Source organism: Bison bison, unplaced genomic scaffold (assembly GCF_000754665.1).
Source record: "Bison bison bison isolate TAMUID 2011002044 unplaced genomic scaffold, Bison_UMD1.0 scf7180017864343, whole genome shotgun sequence".
NCBI lineage: Eukaryota > Metazoa > Chordata > Mammalia > Artiodactyla > Bovidae > Bison > Bison bison.
The window spans coordinates 4,213,030-4,233,282 of record NW_011494915.1 but is presented as its reverse complement, the minus strand read 5'-3'; the positions used below and the strand labels follow the sequence as shown (position 1 = coordinate 4,233,282).

The following is a 20,253-nucleotide window of genomic DNA, read 5'->3' as shown; positions in this document are numbered from 1 at the left end:
GGGACTCTGCCTTTGTCATCTGAGATGGGAATGCAGCCTGGCCATCCAGATTTTCTGACGTGGGGGGAGATGCCATCTCTGCTTTTCTGGGGCTCCGGAGAGACTCGGGGTGGGGGGGCCTCCTGGATTGTCTTAGGGATAGGTATGATGGATTCAAGTTGCATTTCCACAAACCCACCCAAAATAGGGGTTCTACTGCACCTCATGTAGTATTTAGCAGCGTATCATGCTGTTTTGAGCAGGGAGGGGAAAGGGACAAAGTTCGGGTCTCAAAGCTGCTCAGAAACAAGTCTGTATCAGCGTCCTCTTTAAGAATCCCCAAAGCCTCAATTTCCTTTCCTGAGACCCATGCGTTTGTTTTGGTTCTCACGGCCTTCCAGTTTTCTTTTTTGCTGGACCAAATATATGCACCTGTTTTCATTCATACCCCAAAGCTTGCTTGGAGTCTTAGTGAGTAATCAAGCATATATTTGTGTATCAATCATGTCTATATATACAAGTATGTATCTTCCTTATTTTGAAAAGAACACAATAACTTTCAGATATTAAGGTAAAAAATGTCCTACCCAGACACAACCACTGTTACCAATTAGGAGGAATATATATATATTTCACCAATATGATCTCATAGTATATAGTCTGCTATAACACTTTTCCCCCACTATATTGAGAACATCTGTTTCTGTCATTAACAGTATGCCAATGCCAACATTTCTTAATGGCCGTACATCATCTGATTCTACAGATGGCTATGATCCTCTGCTGTTAAGTATTTATTTATTTGTCATTTAAGGCAACCCTGGGATGAATTTTCCCAGTGCCCACACATTTTGAGGACACTTGTTTGGCTACCTCCTTGATATAAAGTCGTATGAGGAGATGTACTGGGTCACAGGGAAAATGTCTTAAATTGCCATGCTGTCCTAGAGGCAGCTGGACATTCCTATGCTGATTTTCCATGGGCACCTAATCCAAAGCTATGCTGCTGCTGCTGCTGCTAAGTCGCTTCAGTCGGGTCTGACTCTGTGCAACCTCAGAGACGGCAGCCCACCAGGCTCCCCCATCCCTGGGATTCTCCAGGCAAGAACACTGGAGTGGGTTGCCATTTCCTTCTCCAATGCATGGGAGTGAAAAGTGAAAGTGAAGTCGCTCAGTCGTGTCTGACCCCTGGCAACCCCATGGACTGCAGCCTTCCAGGCTCCTCCATCCATGGGATTTTCCAGGCAACAGTACTGGAGTGGGGTGCCATTGCCTTCTCCGAATCCAAAGCTATAGATGATTCCAAATATATTTGGAAAGAGAAGTCAGACCACCATCCTCCACTAAAACCTGGGCCCTCTAAATTAACCATGTTGCCAGGAGCAAGAGGAAACCTAGGAAGCAGGAGAGAGGTGTCCCTTTTCTGCTCTCATCCGCTGAGCTGAGTTGCCCTACTCTGAGCGGTGGGCCAAACTCAAGATCCATGGAGACGCAGGCCACTATTAGGCCCTGAGGCCAGGTCTGGTGTTGGGGTCAGGTGCAGAGACAAACACAGAGGGAAGTCTTGGGGCTGAGTAACAGGGTGCTCCCAGTCTCGAATCCAGTTTCCTCTGCCTGCAACTGATGTCAGTCAATTCAGATGCAGAGTGCGCCCCGCTGCAGGCTCCTGAGGCTGGGCCTGATTCAATGAGCAGGGCTCCAGCCTGCAGTCTGGGCGCTGAACAAAGCCCATGACAACAGCAGAGGTCAGGCAGTGTCACCAAGGCCACTCCCCTGCTCTCCATCAGCCTTCAAGAGAAGGGGGCCCAGGTCCTGTCATCCGACTCAGGCAATTTCCACCAGGCATCTGGGCTGAACCTGAGGCTCCTGCAGCCACAAAGGGCCCAGTCTTTTCTGCCAAGTGGAGGCTGGTCTCCAGGACAGTGAGCCCCTGCCCGCTTCTCTCTCAGACTTGGCTGCTGCCTTTGGCCGCTCTGGGAAAGCGCTCAGGCCACATTTTTGGCAAACAGCTAATGATCAAAATCAGGGGCAGGTGGAGGAAACAGGAGAGAGGTTTAGAATGGTCAGCTCTAAGCACACTTGAAAGCCAGATGAAGTGGTACATAGTCCAATAATGCCTTCACCCTTTGGGTTTACTTACCCCGGTATACTAAACCAATAACAACTGTATGCGTATTCTGGTTTGCAGTACAGTGGGATGAAGAGAGGACAGTCTTATTTAAGCACAAAAATCTGGTGGAGGTGCCGGGCAATCTCCCATGAAAGTGGTCACACAGACAAAATCCTGCACTGGGATGGGACGGCCACGTGGGTTTCCGTTCACTTTTCTCTTGCTGTAAACACACCCAGTCTTGCTCCTACTTTCAGAAGCCCCATTTAAAGCACTGCTCTTGCCACCTCCTTGCCATGCCTTCCTCTTGCCACAATTTGAGCAAAACTGTAGATGGTAGGGAATTTATCTGTTCCCCATGACAATCTGCTTGTAAATTTTATTAATTTTATTTTCCATGGAGCCTCTTTTCTCTGGCTACCGGTACCACTGCCATTTATCTGCAGGACTGTATATTGATTTTATAAATACCTCTAGTGGGCTGACAAACTGGCAGCTTTAATGGTGTTACTGATGGGGTGTGGAGGAGGGTTCAGGGCTGCTTGCTCCATTTTCGGTAACTGTCCCTTCACAATTATCTTGGGGCCTTTGTGAGGGTTCCTAATAGTGTGTTTATCTCAGCGTGATGCCAGAGCATGGAGCTATTGTTAAGTACTATCTTTGAGAGAGACAAGAGCCACCATTTTCGCCTGACACTTAGATAAAAATAACAAAGTCTATCCGGGGTGCTCAGAGCATAGTTCTGGCCAGTTGCTTGTCGGGGGTTAGTGCTTCCCCCTTCCTGGGGAGATGCTCAAAAGTGGCCAGCGAAACAACCCTAGAGGAAAGGAAGAGGTTGGACTAGGGTGAGAGAGAATTGAGCTGGGGTTTTCTGGGGCAATAAAAGAAGATGACCGGTAGGAAAGGCTTTCTTGGTTGGAAAGTGGGGCTACAGATTGGAATGCCTTTTTAAATAATTAGGACTCAGAAAGGAGAACTGCATTAGCTAAAGTGCATTTCCCTGCTTCCGGAAAATGATTAACCAACTGATTATTCCATTCCAAAACACCAAACCAAAGAGGACTTATTAAGGAGACAGTAAGTCAAACAGGAGTTGGCAAGAACCAATAGATCCCCCTTCCAGCCAGCACTCCCCGCCCCCGCGCCTTTTTAATTTACTAAAATGCTTTGGACACAGATTAACTTTCTTCGCAAATTTATTATTGTTTCATCTACCTTGAAATGGGAAATGCAGACACTTTGATAAATGGATTGAAAGGTTGTCTAGTTTCAGTGGCGCTTTTGAAATGCTTCCCGGGGCTCTCCCTGCAATGTCAGGCATGCTTTGTTCTCAGAGCAGCGGTGAATGACAGTCCCCACCTTCAGCCCACCCCTGCCTCCCCATGTTTACCAGGCAAGGCAAGACGCAGGAAAATGCTCTCCTCTCTGCTCCGGTGGGGACAAAGTGTTTGTCCTGATCACCTTCAGGCTACGAGGAAGTCCTGTCTGTGTTAAATGGCAGTTTATGGGGGTGGGGGAGATTCGCTCCTGGAGGCCGATCTCCAATTACTCCCAAGTTTCAGGACACGGTTTGGAAGCTCCCCAACCATGGGAAATTCTTGTGTCTGAAGTGATAGAGCCACTTATTAGCTGTATGATCACAAAAACTACTGAAATGCTCCATGCCTCAGTTTCCCCTTACTGATCTACAGATTAACACTGAGGATGAAATGAGTTGGTATGTGTATACTTTGCACTGTGCCTGGAACCCCGGAGGCATTCAGTGAAAGGCTGCATTTATTTCTTGAACTTTCCCCATTCCGTCCTGGATTTACAGTGCTGAAAATGTCCCTTTTCACCAACCTCAGGACATATGCCTACAACTCCGCAAAGAATAGAACACGTAAACATCGTTACTATTCTTTTCATAAAATCTGAGGGAGATCAAACTTCCTCTCGGGCTTTCCTGGTGATCCAGTGGTTAACAATCTGCCTGCCAATGCAGGGGACACAGGTTCCATCTCCAGTCCGTGAAGATCCCACACGCTGCAAGGCAAGTAACCCTGAGCACTGCAACTACGGAAGCCCGTGTGCCCCGGGCCTGTGGTCCGCAGCAAGGGAAGGCGCTGAGGGAGAAGCCTGCGCACTGAGCTAGAGGGTAGCCCTGGATCACCGCAACTACAGAAAACCCAGCACAGCCAAGGGTAAAAATAAACAAATAAATGATTTTAAAACTTCCTCTCATCTATCATCTAGATAGCTGTATCCATATTTGACTCTAGATTCTTTTGGATAAAACAGGAGCGTTTGATTCAGGAAGAAAGGAGTATCTTAGAGGGGGCTCTTTCAGAAGCAGATGCTTGCTCCAGTGATGGATTTACAAAGTACTCCTGGGAGAGACAAATAAGGGATGGAGAAAATTGGATGGAGAAGGAAATAAAGGACAGTCAGGTAGAGTGCTGGCTTTGGCCCAATGCCCTGGGAGCTCCAGTCTCTAACCAAGGGTGCTGGGTCTTCATAGCCCAGCATTAGACAGTCCTTGTTCGACCACCCAGGAGAAATGTGAATTCCCTGGTTTGCCTGCTCTCCGTAAGTCTGGATGAAGGGACTCCAGCAGCTCAAGGACAGATTGCTGAAGAAGTTCCCAGCCATGAGGTTCAGCAGCAAAGTCCAAAGAAGCAGGAGATGGGAGCTGATGTTGGTAAAGGGAACCCAAGGGATTCAAACCAAAGCGCTTCATATGAAGGCTTCAACGTTAGTTTTTCTAAATCAGGAAGTTCTCAGAAGATTTAAAAAATCACCCCAAGATGACATATCCAGGATCAGGGGTCAAGAGGCCATGAGGGGAAGCTAATTGAGAAAAAAAAAAACAAAAAACTGCAGCAACCCAATCTGGCACCTTCTTTGTCTATTTCCCCAAACCCTTTGCACTGAGACCAATCAAGGGCCTTTTTAGTAACGTAAAAAATAATATATATATATATATATCCATCAACTCTTGATTAGCCAAACTAAAAGAGGGTATGATCTAAAAGCATTTATATTTAGAACCTTCATTGGACTGGGGGTCAGGATTCTCTTTGGCCCAAGACTGTACTAAAATTACTTTCCTAGTCACTCACACTGCCTAGCAGAAAGAAATAATCCATTGGTGTAGTAGGTATCAACCCAAACTCATTTCATTTCTGACGGATAATCCATGAATCTAAAATTTCTCGGACTCTCAATGTTATCATCCTGTACAAAGCTGAACCTTCCTCCCCTACCCCCAACTCCTAAAATATAGTAAATGTGATGCATCACTCTGCTCTAGGAGCTAAAGAGAGAGGTTCTGCTTTGCTTACCTTGTTTTATACAGTAGGAGGGACAAATATGCAGGAAAAATTATTCCCAGGGGATTTTTACAATGTGGGCTTCAGGGGGGGATTTATCTTAAAAGGTAAATCTCTTGTGCAGGCAATTTATCTTAATAAGCAAGATTATACATTTGCAGTTGGGTCACTGTCAAAACCAAATGAGCCCCAAACATAGGTCCCAGCTAAGATGGAGAAACAGTGGAAACAGTGACAGACTTTATTTTGGGGAGTTCCAAAATCACTGCAGATAGTGACTGCTGCCATGAAATTAAAAGACACTTGCCCCTTGGAAGAAAAGCTATGATCAACCTAGTGAGCATATTAAAAGGCAGAGACATTACTTTGCCAACAAAGGTCCGTCTAGTCAAAGTTATGGTTTTTCTAGTAGTCTTGTATGGATGTGAGAGTTGGACTATAAAGAAAGCTGAGCATTGAAGAATTGATGCTTTTGAACTGTGGTGTTGGAAAAGACTCTTGAGAGTCCCTTGGACTGCAAGGAGATCCAACCAGTCCATCCTAAAGGAAATCAGTCCTGAATAATCACTGGAGGGACTGATGCTGAAACTCCAATACTTTGGCCACCTGATGCGAAGAACTGACTCACTTGAAAAGACCCTAACGCTGGGAAAGACTGAAGGCAGGAGGAGAAGGGGACAACAGAGGACGAGATGGTTGGATGGCATCACTGATTCAAGGGACATGAGTTTAAGTAAACTCCGGGAGTTGATGATGGACAGGGAGGCCTGGCATGCTGCAGTCCCTGGGGTCGCAACGAGCTGGACACGACTGAGCGACTAAACTGAACTGATGAAGTCCTGATAGGTCCAGCTGAGTGTCTGGTCAATAGCATTCTTTGTCTGAGGGAGATTACAGTAGAATACCTGAATCGTTTCCTGAAGGAAACGCCACCGATCTCAGAGATCCAGAGACTCAAAGTATCAGTGGGGGACCATCGCCACCTCCCCAACAACAACGATTTCCCACGGCTCCAGCTGGGTTTCTGATATTTCACTGCAGCAGGGTTGACGTTGCCTGCTCCCTTGATGTTAAAAAGTTACAGAATGAAGCACTTCAATGAGAGTTCCTTCCTTTCTGCCTTCTCTGGACAAGTTCATTAGAAAAGTTCTAGCATTCAGACACTTAAGATTGGTGGGGATTAAATGACTGTTCAGATTTTTATTCCACTCAACAGAAAGTGAGTTGAGCACCTACTGTGTGCTGCACTACTGAGACCCAGAAGTGAACAGAACCAGGTTTCTCTTCTCCTGGAACGTGCATCTTATTGATCACAGATACAAATAAACAGACTCCTTCATATATAGGAATATAAAAACCTAGACACTTCAAAACATAAGCTGCAATTTCACTGTTTTCTTTTTTTCCTTTTCAACAAGTAGAAAGCCTGTATCTAAATTCACACTGTAAGATTGTTGCTAACCACCAAGGAAAATAATTCACAGTTTTGTTTTCCTCAAAGTTCAAAATCTTTTTAGGTTTTAGGGGGGGAAAAAGGGAAAGATGCCAATCTGAACTGGGACTTGCAGAGATGCAGATTTGTTTAATCAAGTACTTTGGATTTGTCTTTTAAAGTGGACAGTTGGATAAAAATCAGGATAGTTTGAAAATGTTATTAACAGGGCAGCTGTCCCCACAGTAGGGCTCACTGCCTACCTGATCAGAATTTACTGATGATGCTTTGAAAAAAATATATAGATCCCTGTATTTAAAAATAATGTAGATATGATAATAGCATTATGTTTTCAATGTTTTTATGTGTTATTTTTTTTCTTTCACTTATGTCTTTATCTTTGAGAGATACATACTGAAATAATTAAGGATGAAATGATAATGTCTGAGTTTTACTTCAAAACAATATAGGAGAGGAAGAACTGGGTAGAGAGATTGATAAAACAAGATTGGCCATAAGTTAATACTTATTAGAGCTCAGTGATGGGTATTAAGGGGGTTTGTTTATAATCCATGCTTGACTTTTACACAAGGGTAAAATTTTCCATAATAAAAAAAAAATTTAAGACTGATTCCTGGGACCCATCCCAGATCTACTGAATCAGAAGCCTTGAGGATGATTTCTGGACACTTTGAACAAGTTTATGAACATGGGTAGGATAATTAGTGTATCTGATTAGGTGCCAAGTTCATATTCTAGCTGTGTGTCTTTAAGAGTATTAATTCAATCCTTTAAGCTTCAATTTGTACTTCTTTGAAATTAGGATAAGCATCATAGATAATGGACAAGCAAGTGCTGTCTATATTCTAGGCAGGATATAAATGCAAATCACTATCTTTATTTTATCAGCATGGAGTTAACAGAGCATCCTACTTCTTTACATAGCTAGTCTGCTTAGGGAAAATCTTGGGTCCAAGATGCAAAGTCTCAGGTGTAGGCTTGCTGGTGTTGGGCAAAATGATCATGGGATACGTAGGTAGATGGGTAGGTAGGTAGCTAGATTGATCAATAGATAGATGGGTGGATGGGTAGGAGGGTAGATGGATGGATGGATGGATGGATGGATGGATGGGTAGGTGGGTAGATGGACGGATGGATGGATGGGTAGGTAGGTTGGTAGATAGGTAGATAGATGGTAGATAGACAGATGGATAGATAGGTAGGTAAGTAGATGAAAGGAGGGTTGAATGGATGGGTAGGTAAATGGATAGGTAATATTCAGATGGATAGATGGAGGGAGAGCGTCTCCTCACAGGAGGAGGCTGTGGCAGATAGAGTGACAACGTCTAACCTGTATTTTAGAAATCCACTCAGGGGCCCAGTTTGGAGGCTGACCCAGAAGGGACTAAGAGTCCCCGGGTGACTCCACCTCTCCCAGGATCCCAGAGGTCTGGCAGAGGTAAACCAAGTTCTTTGTCCCTCCCAAACCCTCAGGTGAGGCTCTGCCTGAGTGAGACGGGACATTCCTGCTGGAGCCTCACAGATGAGGAGTTTCCCACAGATTTCTAAGAGAGCTGCAATCTAAGAGAGAAGTCACTGGAGGGCAGGGAGTGAGCAGAAGGGCATGGCCAGGCTGAGAGGCAGATCTAGAGCCACGACGGCCGATGCAGCCTGGTGTTTGAGCACAGCGGAACTCAAGGACCCTCTGAGGGGCCGAGGGCTATAAGCTGCTACAAAAGCCTGCAAATGGAATTGGGGTTCTTGGTTTGCTCTGAGTAGTAGAGGCACCCCTTCTCTTTCTGGGCTGATGTTCTAGAGACCACAGACTAATGCATTCAGGTTTCCCAGGTTAAAGCAAATAAGTAAAGCAAAAGATTGTTATGGACAATCGTAACAGTGAGGAGGTAGGCTGGGGGAATGCAGGGCCCATTTAAATTAATTTCCCCCAAGGTTTATTCTCGGTGCTTGCCAACAGAACACTCCAAGGACTGAAGGGTGCAGAGGCCAGTATCCTTCCAAAGAAAGTGAAAGTATTAGCTCAGCTGTGTCCAACTCTTTGTGACCCCATGGACTGTAATCCTCTGTCCATGGACTTCTCCAGGCAAGAATTCTGGAGTGGTTGCCATTCCCTTCTCCAGGGGATCTTTCCGACCCAGGGATCAAACTCAGGTCTCCTGCATTGCAGGCAAATTTTTTACTGTCTGAGCTACCAGGGGAGCCTGCCCCTTCAGAGAAGACCTGCTAATTCTAGAGCAGTTCTGTCTTATCCAAGTATCATATGAGCCACTGGTGCAACTACATTCTCTCAGGGATTTTTCTGGCGATCCAGCGGGTAAAACATCGCCTTCCAGGGCAGGGGTGCAGGTTTGATCCCTGGTCAGGGAACTAAGATCCCATATGCTTCAAGGCCACAAAAACCAAAACATAAAAGAGAAACTACACTGTAATAAACTCAACAAAGACTTTAAAAATGATTCACGTTAAAAAAAAAAACTTTAAAAATATTTCTCTTAGCTGCATCAAAAGCAATCAGTTGAGATGAATATTAATAAAGTATTTCACTTAACCTGACATATCCAAGACATAATCATTTCAATAAGAAAATAAATTAGTGAGATACTTTACATTCGTTTTTCATACCAAGTCTCTGGAATCTGTGTATTTTAAATCCATGTCAATTCGAGCCAGCCATCCCGTAAGTGCCTGATTGCCACATGTGGCTGATGCCTATTATATCAGTCTGTTCTAGGGCAAAGCTAGGAGCTGGATGCTAGAGTGATGTGTCCACTCATTGCCAAGAGAGAAAGAGCCTTCCATGTAGGAGTCAATCTAAAGGAGCCCAATGGAGGGTTGCTGGGTGGTGAGGGAAGGTTGAGTTATCAATGGGAAATGTGGAAAGGAGCCAGTCAAGACAGAAACCTCTGGATTCAGGGAAGCAAGTCATGAGTTGAAATATTCCAGTCATTCAATCATCCCTTCTAGGAGCAGAGAACCTCCTTCCAGTCGTGGGGTTTAATTTGCCTTTCCCAACCACTACCCTTCTAGGGCTGAAAGGATAAAACTAACACTTCCAGTCCAAATAGAAGCTTTCTTCACTGAACTGTCATATGTAACTCCAACGAAGGCTCTTTGTGTTCATGATGTAGCATTATAACTGATTGATCATCTCCAGATAGTGGTGCAGAGGCTTAGCTTCTCAACAGTTTACTAATCCCTGGGATTATCACAATTTACCGACAAAACAGTTACTTCGGTGTGATTGGGGAGCTCTTATTGTCAGCCAAACTGAGCCTTCTGTTCTGGCCTTCCTTGTGTCACTGAATGATCAAGGAAATATTACCAGGATTCCGATTACTGGCATCTGACTTGAGTTTATGCGTTCATCACCAACGAACCCTTCAGGGAGTAAAACTGTGATTCAGGTATTCTTATATCATGTGCAAAAACCTGGTGCTGAAAATAATCTGACTGTAAGGACCTAATGATGTTAGTCGTTCAGTTGTATCTCACTCCTTGCAACCCCATGGACTGTAGCCTGCTAGGCTCCTCCACCCATGGAATTCTCCAGGCAGGAATACTGGGGTGGGTAGCCATCCCATTCTCCAGGGGATCTTCCCAATCCAGGGACTGAGCCTGGGTCTCCTGTACTGCAGGCAGATTCTTTACCGTCTGAGCTGCTGTACCTGAGATAGTCCCTTGCCAACTGTTTTCCGTTCAATGAAATGTTTTGGTTTGATTTGTCAGTCTTGGCTGGGGTGGGAAGAGCGGTCCACTTGGTTCAAAAAGATGGAGACTGGTGTTTTCTAATTTTCCTTTGTTTGAAGCTGTGCATCTGCCCAGTGGAGTTTGGGAAAGGGAGCCCATTTCTGTGCAATCCATCCTCCTCTCCGTGAGACATGCTGTTCCCACCCCCTCCTTCCCCTCCGCCCCTCTCTCTTGGCAGCCCTCCGAGGCTTTCATCCCTAATTTGATTGTTGTAGCTGACACTGTCAATCTGAAATCCAGTAGCATGTCTAATGCTGGCTGGACAAGGGGAATGCAGGAGGAGTCGAGGGGGAGGCAAATTCATCTTGCGAAGTAGCTTTATGTAAATTGATCCTTTGGCCGAACGCTGGAGCCAAGCATTTGCTGATTAATTGGAGAAGCGTCCTTGTTCCTGAGTCTTCTTTAGAGCGATGGCACAAATTGAGTCTGCTCTTCTTCACAAAGACATTCCCACGCCAAAAAGCCTTTGCAATTAGGAGATGAAACCTTGGGAGCGAGGGGGAGGTGGCAGGGGTCGGGGGAACGTTTATGGAATTGTTCTGAAATGAAGTGCGTGCACTAGGTCTGCTTCGTGATCAACTGCTGACCTGAGTACCATCGTTTGCCTCTCAGAAGGTGGCCTGACAGCCTAAGTTCTGAGGCAGAACACCCCATAGGTGAAGATCTGCTTGTGCAATAATTAGCAAAAACCAAGAGGGTGGCTCGTGTGCCTTCTACATGTGTTTTTCTTGTGGATTCCAAATATATCTGTTCAGTTACTGCTCAGATCTGTTTCTGTTGGTGTCAAGAAGGAGGGAGTGAATCTGTGATTGATCAAATCCCTCTTTCATACCTTCTAAACTTTTCTGGAAAAAGAAAGCCCCAGCAAGATGTTACCTCATCCTCCAATGTGATCCTTTTAACTCTGTCCTGGAGCACTGTCTGGGGCTTCCTAGGTGGCCTGCCAATGCAGGAGACACAAGAGATGTAGGTTCGATCCCTGGGTCAGGAAGATCTCCTGGAGGAGAGCATGGCTTTGCACTCCACTATTCTTACCTGGAGAATCCCATGGACAGAGGAGCCTGGGGCTACAGTCCATAGAGTTGGAAGAGTCAGACATAACTGAAGCGACTAAGCGTGGACACGCATGCAGGGCATTGTTTAACTTGCCTATACCAAACCTTCTCTACCCCATCGATGATGTTTATACTGGAATGTGCCTTCAGAAACTCGGCCTCGCTCCAGAGAGACACAAAGCCTTCAGGACATTTGATATAGAAGAGAAAAGCAGGAGTAACATTTGTTCCTATGTAGATTTGATGTTGGTACATAGTAGAAAACCTCAAGAGATGATTGATATTTGGTCTCGGTTGCAGAGTGCTCATTTAAAATACTGAATTATGTGCAAACCACATTTTACATAGCCATGTATCTCAAATAGTTCCCATTTGTGTTCTCTTCCATTAGAGGTCATTTCTATGTAAAACCATCAAAATTGCCTTTATAGGTCATGTCCATTTGACGGCCTCTAAACCTTCAGTTCAGACGGTAAAGCATCTGCCTGCAGTGCGGGAGACCTGGGTTCGATCCCTGGGTGGGGAAGATCCCCTGGAGAAGGAAATGGCAACCCACTCCAGTGTTCTTGCCTGGAGAATCCCATGGACGGAGGAGCCTGGGGGGCTACAGTCCATGGGGTCGCAAAGAGTCGGACACGACGGAGCGACTTCACTCACTCACTCACTCATACCAAAAAGCTAATGACAAATGAGCAGGCTGCACACAGGTTAAGTGAGCGTGGATCTGGAAAGATTGCTTATGACTGCTAACCCATGTGCTGATGAGAGGCGGAGCTGGCCAGGTCACATGGTCTCTGCTACTGACCCCTCACTAAGTCATCGGCTTCATGTGGCCCAGGACGTCTGCTGAGCATGAGGCCTGATGCATAGCTTAAAAAATACCTGTCAAATGGATAAAAGAAAAAGCTAAAAAGATTTCATGGCACTACCTGGCCCAAGGGTGACTGAGCATAAACCTCCAGCTATGAGGAATTTCTTTTTCCAAGTCCAGGTTGTCCATTTAAATGAGAAAGAGCTCTGGACTCTTCCTTGACCCTTCCGCCTCTCCCTTCCTGGTGGAGTGTCATGTGTGTGAACTGATACAGTTAAAATAGGCTTGCATCCTATGGAGTCACAGGTGAAGTGTCCAATTCAGAAGGGTTTAGTGAGCTGCGCTGAAGAGTGGGAATGAGCAGTTATATGGGAAGATAGGCTATGCAGATGAATAATTAGCCTTTGGGGGACAGAGTTTAAACCTGGCCCGCGAGGGTACAGCAGTTTTGGAAAATGGATTTGATCTGGAAAGGGGCTGTGTGCCTGACAATCTTTCATCTCCCCATTTCTTATTTCTGGCACTTGTGGAGACTAAGATGATATAAGACAATGAAACTCCAGCTAGAGAAGGAGACACTTTGAGCATCAAGTGGCGGGAGATGTCAGGAGGGGATGACTGGCAGTGAGGAAGTGTTGATTATCTTTGTGATAATCTGTTCTGGGATCAATATCCTCACCACCAAATTGTCTGAAAGATCTGGAAATCCTCACGGAGGCTGAGGATTAGCAGAAGCCAAGTCGGGGGTGAGAGCAGAGGAAGCGGAGGTGGGAAGGAGAGGGGCAACCTGGAGCGAGACGTGACTGTGTTCGGGGAGCAGCTGAAGCCCCTTTCCCATGTCTATCCCTTGTAACCTTAAATGTTCAACTTGATGATGAGGAAGGATTCTTTGAACACATTCTCCTCTGCATGCTCTGGGGGCTTTCCTGATGACTCAGATGGTAAAGAAGCCATCTGCAATGAGAGACCTGGGTTCAACCCCTGGGTTGGGAAGATCCCCTGGAGCAGGGCACAGCAACCCACTCCAGTCTTCTTGCCTGGAGAATCCCCATGGACAGAGGAGCCTGGCGGGTTACAGTCTACGGGGTCAAAAAGGGTCGACACGAATGAGCAACTAAGCACAGCACACTGGAGGCTGTGTGTGTGCTGCGTCCTAAGACTAACATTTTATGGCTGAACAATTTCTCCTTAAGAGGATAGAGCACGGGTGTTACCCTCTGTGACCCATCTTGTCTTCTTTTTCTTTTTAAAATATTCATTTACTTTTGCCTGTGCTGGGTCTTCGTTGCTGCACAGACTTTTTCTCTCGCTGTGGCAACTGGGGGCCACGCTCCAGTTGTGCTTGGGCTTCTCATTGTGGTGGGTTCTCTTCTTGCAGAGCATGGGATCTAGGTGTGGTGCATGGGCTCAGTTGCTCCATGGCATGCGTATTTTCCTGTATTAGGGACTGAACCCATGTCTCCTGGATCAGCAGGCAGATTCTTTACCACTGAACCACCAGGGAAGCCCCATCCTGTCTTCTTAAAGACCTAGGAGGTGGCAGGGGCTGCAGCTGGCTCTGCCTTAAGCTGCAGCTGCCCAGAGGCTGGAATTTGGAATTCAGCACTGCAGCTCAAGGATACATGGCTTGTATACGCCTGTTCTTTCTTGTAACTTTTCAGAACCCCATCAAACAAGTGAAATCTCAACAGTGAAGGTGAGATGCCATCCTGGGGGCCATCTGCTGATAAAATCAATGTGGTTTCAGAAAGGCTCAAAATTATCTCCTGCAGAAGCAGGAAAAGCAATTCAGTAAGAGCTCAGCACTCTGGGTTGCGAAGCCAGCTCTGGAAACCAGTGTCGGATGGAGTCTACAGCAGTTTAAGGCATTCGCCTATGCTAATACTATACAAGGACATTTCTCATCATGACCCCTGTGCTATTTATTGTTCCACTCAAAGCAATTACAGTTATTGCTAATAACTCACACCTGTGGGTGTCCTGGTATTGATGAAAGCAGAACAGATGCTGTTCTCTGGCTTATTTATGTAAAAATGGATGCAGTTCAATAGATTTACACCAAGTTTGAAGTTAACACTAATATTTAATCCCAGACCTGCTTCTGGCTATTTAGCTTGAAAGGCACCAGATGAGGGATGCAAGTGCGGGGAGAGCCCAGCGAAGCACAAAGATGAAATTAATTTGTGCCGAGCGTGAGACTGCCGTCACTAGTCTCGTGCCAGATGCAACAACCTCCCCTGTCCCAGGTGAAGAGGACAGGATCTCCATGGTAAGAGGTGGGGCAGAGAGAAGGGAGAGAGGGGACACATCTCCCTGGCCCCTCTGAGACTGTGCATTGATTGCAGCCTGAGTTATACTTTTCCGGACAATCAACTCCGTTCCCAGCATATCTGAGCCCAGAAGTCCTGTATACAGTCAAGGCCCCAGGAGACAGTGAAGTACTATATCAAACACATGGCTCAGGAGCCTGGAAGACCCTGGAGTGAATACCAGCTTTGCCTCTGGCTAGCTCTGTGACTTTGTATGAGTAATTACCTTGTCTGAGCCTCAGTCTCCTCATCTATAAAATGGGGATGATGAAAACACTTGTGTCAGGGGATTATTACAAAATGGATAATGAGTTCAGAGCATCATGTTATGTGGCTCATCATAAGCACTTAAGTATTCATCATTAGGAGTGCTGCCTACATCTGTTCAAGTCTTCAATCAAACACTCTGAATAGAAGACAAGAAAATCCCTGCCTCTCTGTCCCACAAAATATCACATAGAAACTCTAAAATTGTAAAACAGCAACTCAAGGTCAAGTTTAATATCAAAGGAAGCAAAATTGGGTTCCACTCAGCCTGCTGTGTCTCAAAGCTTCCGCAGGTCCTGCAGGGAGACTTGACCTCTTGGAATCTCCCAGGCTCCCCTGATGATGGAGAGGGTGGGTGGGGTATAGAGAGAGACACATAAGTTAAAGCTGCACAACTCTCTAACCCCTGCGGAAGCTGGCTGGACATGGTCTGCAGTCACTGCCGTGCCGGGGAGAAGGCAGCAGGAGACTTCTATCAAGAAGGAGAAGAAGGGCAGCCAGAAGGCAGCTGGTGCTCCAGCAGGGAGGAGCAGGGAGATCACAGCCCCGGCAGCCTTCAGACTGGGAAGCAGCCTCAACATGACACCGTTCTGGGCTGAGAGCAGACTGCTGATCCAGCCACATGTACGCGGACTCAGAACAAGCCAAAGTAGTTCTCCGTCTTCCCGAGGAAGCTGGGGGCTTGTGTGAGCTTCCAAGGGGTCCAGAGCCATGTGGGGAATGGCCCTCAGAGGAAAGCCTGAGATGGGGCAAGGTGGGGAGTCCAGCTGACTTTGCTACTAAAGCAAATTTCTGGCTGTGGTTAGTCTCCGGAGAACAGACTCCTCGCCGTCCCGGGGCTTACATTTCAATGAAGGGTCACCATTAGTAGGATGACTACGATGTTCCCAGGGAGTCAGGTGCTGCAGGTCAGAGCTAAGTAAATGAGGAGACACGGTCCCTGGAAGACGCCATGGCACAGCAAGTATGATGTCACCTCTTAGGAAAGCTCGGTCCCCTGAGGAGACAGAGCCGGCTGCTCCAGGAAAGACTGCTTTCCTATCCCAGAGTGATGGAGGCTGCTTGAGGATTGAGGGGTGGAACCAGAGAGGCAGCCTCTGTTATGCTGGTGTGGAAACTGCTGGAGGCTCTACCTCAGTGAATGAAAGACCACCTTTAGAGTCAACGGTTGGGCAGGAGAACCCACGCATAGCGAGATAGAGACAGATGTACGTATTTATGTGTGGATGGATGGGTGGATAAATTGTGAGCCAGAGACACAGGACAGAGGGAAAGAGAGAGAGACTGGCAGGCAGAGAGACAAAAACCAAGAGGGACAGAGGAAGAGAGCGACACAGTGAGACAGAGTAAAACTAGAGAAAACAAAAGGAAAAGAAAGCCAGAGAGAAACACATAAGCACAGAGACAGTCATCGCATGGAAGAGACCCTGAGAGGCAGAGACGCACAGAGGAAGAGGGCTGCATGGGTGTGAGGCCAAGAGACGCAGGATGCAGACAGGTCCACACACAAAAGGAGAGACACAGAAAGACGGGCTGGGAGAGCTAGAGACGACAGAACGAGAGGAAGAGGCTCAGTGGAGGCCCCCAAAGCTTGTGAGGCTGAACGTGAGCCTGCTCTCCAAAAGACCAAGGGTTTGGGCTTTCCCACGACCTGGGGGCCCAGAACGGGCAGAGGTGTGAGGGCTCCCCACAGCAGACTGCGAGGTTGCTCCAGGACAAGGAGTGTTCTCCTCCTTGTCTGGACCCTGCCCTGGGCTCAGGTCTCGGCCCTCCAGGACAAACCCTCCTCTTCACCCCAGGAAAGGAGCGCCCCAGGCCAGGGCGAGCGGCTGCTGGCTTTCTCTGAAGCTCTCAGCTCCAGGAGGCCCAGGGCTTCCTGTCTCCCTCACCTCCGGAAGCCAGACTGGAGGTTCTGGCAGGGAAAACTTGCAGGGGTTTCAAACTTTTTACATGACAAAGCGAGTTTTTAAAAGCCCCATAAAATTTCAAGGCACATACTTAATGTTCAAATGGCAGAATATATCGATCCCTGCCCATCCTCTAGTATCTTAAGTTTACCCAGAGGACCGTTTTATTTAATTAACTTGGTGCTTTATTAATATAAATATTCTCCTATTGATCATAAGAGGGCTTGACAGGCACTCACGCTGGGTATACATCACCTCCCCTCCGAGCAACGCCACTTAGAGGACTAGCTGGCTCTGAATCAAGGAGAGTGGCAGGAAGTGGTCCCCTGGGATGTCAGTTGCAGATGAATCTACAGCACTTTTATGGAAGGAGACTTTTTTTTTTAAGATCCAGCTCCTCACTTCTCTTAAAGTAGAAAGCATATGGAAATGAGATATGAAAATGGTCTTGGCTTACATGTATCAATTAAGCATGTCAATACCTTAATTAAATCGCTCAGCTTAATGAGATTTATACCAATGAGTATGTTTTATAGTTATAATAGCTTTTTTGGCCACTGTTCAAAATGTCAAATAAATTGTGAAAAGGGGATTTTTAAAAAGACATAATTGACATTCTGAACCAAAGCCAGTTTTTTTTCCCCCTCCCTTCTTTCCCCTTTATTCATGTAATTTTGGAGAATATATATAAAGTAATGGACCTTATAATGGATTGGGTTTTTAAAAGTCTTTTTTATCCTTCAATTCTAATCCGTCTTATCAACTTTTCTAAGCCTCATATCACTGAAACTATGAATGCCCCTCACTTTTTTCTGGCCCTCTGGAGCTTGCCTTTTAATAATCTATAACTGAAGCTCACCATCATACATACAGAAAAAAAAAAAAACATACTCTCTGCCCTGATGAACAAAACCCCAAACAAAACAGGGTATAAGGTTAAAAGGCCTTATGATGTGAGGTTATTACCAAAACATCAGAACATCTGGATAAAAAGTATTCTTAATCTCTTATGAAAAATCATATTTTCTCTAACTTATAAGGCAAAGAAAGTCAAGGTTCTGCCTCCCTTCTCCTTAGATTCTTTTTCTCTCTAAGCTTTTCTAAATCATTTCTTCATTTACTTTTGTATATAACCATGACCTACTTCCTTAAGGATAGAAAACCAGGAGAAGACCTTCTAGACATGGGCACACACACACTCTAAAGGGAGGTGAAATGATCGGGGAAATTTGCTTCCGGTCGCGGATTCCTCCCAGTAAGTCATAGGCAGAATGAGCGAAGTTGTGAGCATTGCCATGTAGGTTCAAGGTTATTACAAAAGCCATGATTGCAAACAAGAGAATGAAAGAAAAACAATATACACGATTTGGGGGCACTTGTCTGAAATGCCATGGACAGAGTGGGCTACAGTTCGTGGGGTCGCAAAGAGTCGGACATGACTGAATGACTGAGCCGCACGCAAGTCTGAGATGCAAAGTGCATCTCGAGTCGTGGTCCAGTCCTCCAGTCCTGAGATCTCAGCCAGGCCACGGGTTGAACACTGCCCTAGAGCAGGCTGACTGGAGGCAGGATGATCCCTCCTGAGGTTCTGGCCTTTGAGGACCAAGTCTGTGGCCTCTCAGCCTTTCACAGTCAATCCCCTCCCAATTCCAGGGGAAGAATGGTACCAAACAGAGGCAAGCAAGAACCAGGTAGGTCCTCCCATTCTGATTCCCTTTGCTGACAAGATCTGGCCGAGATTTGCAGAAAAGACCAAAAACAGCAACCATTATTGGATACTATTCAGAATAAAGCATCTTTGCTCAGAACCCATGAAAATTTTGGAGCCAAAACATCCAATCTTCTTGGTTTACAGATGGCAAAACTGAGGACCCCAAAGAGAAAGGATTTGCCCAAAGTCACACTGTTTGAGGCAAGTACACAGGACCCCGACTCTGAGGACAGGGCCCCTGGCCTTCTCGTGGGTTGTTTCTGCTCACTATCCACGGGACAGGACGGGAGGGAGGCCTGGGTCCAGCAGTTCTCATCTGTCTGGTTGCTGGGGAGCATCCTGGCTCATCTAACTACCTGGCAGGGGCCCTCCCTCCTCTGCTCTCTCTGCAACAGAGCTTTCCTAATACTCTGCCTGCATTTAAAATGGGTAGTCTTTCCAGATCCATCCGTCCATCCAACCAACACTTATGGAGCATTTACTGTATGCTAGACATGGTGCCAGGCACAGGGGAAGAGAAGGTGAACTAGTTCTCTGTTCCTGTAGCTTACAGACTTTTCGGGAAGACAAACATGAGCAAATAATAGTACAGAGGAGCATTTGTGATTTAAACCCTATAAACACAAGATGCTTGTATGATAGGAACACGTACAATAAGAGAGCTCAATCCAGAGAAGATGGCTAGAGGAAGTGAAGCTTGGATGGGAACACAAAGCATGCAGAGAACTGACGCGGGGAAGAGTGCTCACGGGTGTGGGCTGGTGCAGTGGTTCTCAGAGTCTGGTCTCTGGACCCGCAGCACTAATATCATCTGGGAACCTGTTAGAAATGCAAATTCTTGGATGTAATCCCAGATGTTCTAAATTAGAATCTTGGAGGGGAATAGCTACCTGTGGGTTTTTCTCCCCTCCAGGGAAATAATTTTTTATTTTAGTGTAAATTGAAAAACATACATGAAAGTAGAGAGAGTAGTATAATAAACATCAACTTCACCAATGATCAATATTTTGCTAATTGGATCTTAGTTCCCTGACCAGGGATCAAACCCAGACCCATGGCAGTGAAAGCCGTGAGCTTTAACCACTACACCACCAGGGAATTCCCTCTTTGGAGTGTTTTAAAAGCATCTTAGACATCATGTCATTTTGTTTATGTATAAACATATTTCAGTATACAATTCTAGCCAGTAAGGACTTTTCCTGCAGCTATCTAGCAATTATTTCACCTAACAAAATTAACAGTCCTTATCGTTTGGCTGGCATGCTGAAGTCCATGGGGTCGCAGAGAGTCTAACATGACTGGGCAGCTGAACAACTACGATTGCTTGCAGTCAAGGTTTAAACAAAGCCCAGGCACTGCATGTGAGCCACCTGTGTTTTAAACAAGTCCTCCGGATGATGCTAATGCCCGTGGGAATCTGAGACCCACTGATAAAGAGCATGCTGGGAAAGAGAACATGTGGTGAGGATGCTGAGATGATAAGCATGAGGCATGTGTGATTTGAGAAGCTGAGAAAGGCGAGTGTGGCTACATTGGGGGCAGCTAGAGAGTAGTGGCTGGGAGGGGGCTGGGTGGGGAAAAAGGGGGGGGGGGGAG

At 46.2% G+C, this 20,253-nt stretch overlaps 1 protein-coding gene across 1 annotated transcript in view; it reads right to left on the bottom strand.

The window, feature by feature from the left end:
* SLIT3 (slit homolog 3 (Drosophila)) overlaps positions 1 to 20,253 on the bottom strand; it is a 928,626-nt gene that overhangs the window by 241,419 nt on the left and 666,954 nt on the right. The gene's annotated exons all lie outside the window — the stretch shown is intronic.